This window comes from Vidua chalybeata, chromosome Z (genome assembly GCF_026979565.1).
Source record: "Vidua chalybeata isolate OUT-0048 chromosome Z, bVidCha1 merged haplotype, whole genome shotgun sequence".
Taxonomy (NCBI): domain Eukaryota; kingdom Metazoa; phylum Chordata; class Aves; order Passeriformes; family Viduidae; genus Vidua; species Vidua chalybeata.
Genome location: NC_071570.1, coordinates 22,090,819 through 22,095,163, shown reverse-complemented (window position 1 = coordinate 22,095,163; position 4,345 = coordinate 22,090,819). Strand labels below are relative to the sequence as shown.

Genomic DNA, 4,345 nt, shown 5'->3' with positions numbered 1-4,345 from the left:
TCTTTTACCAATAGGAAGGCATTAGGGGAGGAGTGCAGGGTAAGGGCTATCGAGGGAAGAAAGGGATTGTGGGAACGGGAAGCCCTGCCATGTGTCTGTCCTCCATCTTGGGAAGACAAAGAGATCGACCACGTGACTTCGGCCTCCTCAGGGGGACAAAGGAAGGGGTTCAAAGAAAAAGAACGGGGTAGCGCCGAAACTGGGATTCCCAACTGGGAAGAAGGGATTGGGAAAGGGGTTTAGGGTCATTTATTGCCTCAGTGAATTGGCCGATTTTGCTAAGGCGGGGTGCTGGGGGGGTTTGGTGGAGCCAGGAGCACGGTCCGTGTTTGTGGAGCTGCCCTGTGTCTCAGATCAACGAGGTACCCCCCGCACCCACCCGGGTTAGGGGAAGAAGGGGTAGGAGAAGGGGATGGGGAAACGGATTCAGGGGGAGTAACAGATTTTCTGTATGGTTCTTTCCTTTCCCCAACCGAGTTTCGCGCGGGGTCTGATTTCACCACATCTGAGATCCACAAATGGAATTTAGGGAAGCAGTCGTCTATGGAGGGGCCCCTACCAATCCCCTCTGCTAGCCTTTTACCCACATGCTCCCAAAATTCTGTTTTGCGCACGTCCTCGGCAGACAGATGGGGGAAAGCAAAGAACAGCCACCGAACAAATTTTTTAACTAAACTTTTTGGGTAGGGGCCCTTCACCGCAAGGATTTCCTTAACTTGGGCATAAAACTCCTTTTGTTGGGCAGATAGCACGGTCCCTATGCTTCTTCCACCCAAACCACCTCACCCCTGTGGCAGTAAAAAAGGAAAAAAAAAAGAAAAAAAACGCAGGCAACTCCAGCGGCTGCCGTTCGTGCTGCGCGCCGCACGTCCCAACCTCGGGAACACGGCAAGCCCTCCACGTATTAGCTGGACACGTTTCCACAATTAATACTTACCAGACTGAAGTATCTGCAAAGAAAACGTGCCACCAGGGTCCAGGAGTCCCAAGAAGTGTCCTTTCTGCTGCCCTCTTGGCCACGAAAGTTTGCACTTCCTGTCCCACGCAGAGCACACTGTGTGCTCCCCCGTGGGCGATGGAGACTTCACTGACGTACTTTGGAGAGCCCCTGCTCTCGGTTTCCATCCGGCACGGAGCGGTGATCTGGCGCGGACCGCTGCCCGCTCTGGCTTGGCGGCGGCACTCCCCCCTTGGCGGCGGTGTACGGCCCCAGGCCGGTGGCTTCCACGTGCTGCCAGGGTTTTCTGCTGCGGGTTCCCAGATACGGCTACCGTGTCTCGGGCGTGTGGGCTGGCCAGCCGCTGTTACTGTGCACTAGGGATCCGGCAAAGAAGTAAGGAATTTGTCCATTTACTCCGTGCTGGACTGGAATGGTTTATTGGTCATGTGGTGTGGTTCGATGGAAAGATGCAACCGCTCCCAGCACTTGCATGGGAGACATGGTGCCTGGGTTCTGGCTGGGTTGGATTTTATGGAGGGGCAGGGCAAGAGGATCCATGGCCTCCTGTCCAATAGGGGCGGCTGCCGCAGCTGTGACATCAGCAACAGCGACCAACCGAGGCGGCGCTGGGGCAGTTCCCAGGTCCCTGGGCTAGTGGGGATGTGGCATCAGGGAGATTGGCGGGGAACTCTCTGGCAAGGATGGGGAGTGTCTGCCATAGTGATTGGGGTAAGCTCTGATAGCATGCAGCTAGGAGCAAACAACCGCGGGGAGGGGAAACACGGGGGTGCACGGGATTACAGAATTTGTCTATCTAACATAAATTAAAAACCCCTAATCTAAACCCGAACCGCAGGATGCAACAACCAAGGAGAAGGAGCAAGCCGTGCACCCCAGTCTTGCTTTGAGGAAGGGATGAAGGACAGGGAACATTCCAGAAGGGAACTAAGGACATACAAGGAGATTGACAGGTGGATTGACATACACTTGGCGGGACAATCTTGGGGTAAACAACTCAGGACTGAACCATTAGGGAAGCCAAATGGGGTACATGGAATGAACCATTACAAACTTATAACAAGGAATATTGAAAACCTATTACAGAACTGCAAAACAACAGACTACCACAAAAAACTGTTTGAAAAATGCACTGAAATTGTCCAGAACATCCAACCATGGAGGCTCAGGCTTGGAACTTGCTGATCCCCGAATTATTCCTCTTCACTGCCATCATAACAGCTAACTGACGGTACTAGTGAATGGTGTTTTATCTTTAAAATGTAAATTTTAAGCATCCTTTTAGTATGGATGAGAAGTGGAATAACACATCAAGATACTAATTGTAGTTAAACATATATTCATTTTTTACCCCTGACAGTTTTATCTGTCAAGATACAATTTTAGCCATGGTAGAAGGTCAAGACCTGCTACTGCCACAGATGATATTGCCACTAATGTTTTTTATTTGTTTAGTACTTTTGCATGTATGACTCTAAAACAGAGTCCTTGAGATCTTTTTTGCACAGTTTATAATGCCATTTTACCAGAGAAAAGCAAAAATATTTTCATATCTGCTTGGCCTCAGGGATGGTAATATGACTGTTGCATGTTTTGTTTATATGCATTGTCTGCAGATTTCCTACTCTCCTATGGAATGTGATTCTGCATATATATGTGAATCTTTCAGTTCATATGAACCTATTTTTGTCTTTACTGATTTTAGTTGCCTATGCCACTTCTGTGCAATACAGATTTTGTTACTGGAAAACCTCTATACACCTCAATAAGAGGACATGCAACTACTAAAGCAATCATTGTGCATATTCTGCAAACTATGAAGTATCAATGCTTTTCATGAAACAGATTTGGTAAAAGAATCACTGAAATTTTTTACCTCTTTGAGCTGACACTAGAGATGAATTATAACATAATTGTTCTTTGCTTTATTTGTAATTTTTTCTGCTATTAACTCTTTCAGTGAGGGTGAGTCCTTTTGGAGAACAGTATTCATGTGAATTTTGCAAAATCTAGTATTTGCTGGAAAGTCCTAACTTTGTTTGTATGTTTGCTTGTAATTTTGTTTTGCTGTTTATGAGTGAGTATTTCAGCAGTGGTTTCTGCCTACTAAAAATTAGCTAGTGACTCCAGGGAAGTTACAGTCTGCATTTCCTATATTCCTAGGTTCCTCATTTTAGAAAGCACATTTGCCTTACTCAGAGCATGGTAATGTCCTGCAGTGTAGGACTTTTTCGTCTCCAAACCCCCAAAATTTACTGCCCTAAAATGACTGTAGAATTGCAAAGATACATGAAACATGATTCTATACTACAGAAGAAGTGTAATCCCCTCTTCTTTTCAACTTCAGTTTTCTGGAGAGTAGAAGCTTGGATGGCATTTCCGATGACATTTCTTCAAGCACCTTTGGAGAAGCAGCCCAATAGCTCATTTCAGATTTCTTCATGGATCATCACTAGCCACATGTTAATCTGAAGGAGAGCTCAGAGGTAACAGAGTCACTGTCTCATGAATCTTGCAGTCTACATCTTTTTCTAAATTCTGCTGTGAAGCTCCTTGCCACCTTTTCTAAAATCTACAGAAAGACATCCAAGATATGAGAGATTAAGAGAATGATGAAGGTTTAGACTGTAACTTGCCTCTGATCTAGAGGAAGAGTCTGATTGTCAAGACTCTGAAATGCGGGAGATGTCTCTGAAAATAATCTGTAACTTGTCTTACTGTGTAGTGGACTCTTTAATTTAGAAATCACCAGTACAGTCAACAGTGACTATTTACTGGCTGTTTATCTAGAGGACTACTGTAATAAGTATGTTACTGCCTAGATATGACTTTTCAGAGGGGGACTGATGAAATAATCTTCTCTGTGTTTATTCTTTTATTCTGTGTTATTCATTCTACTTTTCAAGTTGTCTTGTTGAAGAATGCAAATTACAGTACTACAGTTACTACAGTGTCAGTAATGACAGCTTTCTCTTTTTATTCAGGGAGTAATTTCACAACACAACTCTTAAGTTAACCCCCTCTTGTCATTCCTAATACCACCACTGATCATCTGTTATTGGCTGGATGATGTTAAAAATAAAATCTATCTCTCTGATTGATTCTCTGTGTATTTTGTGTAGCATCCCGTGAACTCTCCCACCTTGGTCAATTCCCAAGTCCTTGGCCCTGGCAACGGCAGTAACTATTCACCACAGAGTCAGTCCTCCTGGTGGGAAAAGCAGACTCCCAAATGGACTTCTGTGTCAACTTCCCCTGTGTAACTTCCCTGGTTTCTCCTTTCCCTGTCCCCTCACTGGATTGGTATCCCTGGTGGCCACCTCCCTTTCCCTGGAGACCAAACCCCTCTGCCCAGCTCTTAGCTCCGCCCCCCACCCCTTCCCCTTC

The 4,345-nt window shown here is 45.8% G+C and overlaps 1 long non-coding RNA gene across 1 annotated transcript; it reads left to right on the top strand.

The window, feature by feature from the left end:
• Positions 1-1,595: 1,595 nt before the first annotated feature.
• On the top strand, positions 1,596-4,030 carry LOC128782175 (uncharacterized). Its single transcript, XR_008428685.1, has 5 exons — positions 1,596-1,669; positions 1,797-1,911; positions 2,045-2,189; positions 3,306-3,444; positions 3,943-4,030. It is a non-coding gene; the product is annotated as an uncharacterized LOC128782175 (long non-coding RNA).
• The last annotated feature ends 315 nt before the right edge of the window (positions 4,031-4,345 follow it).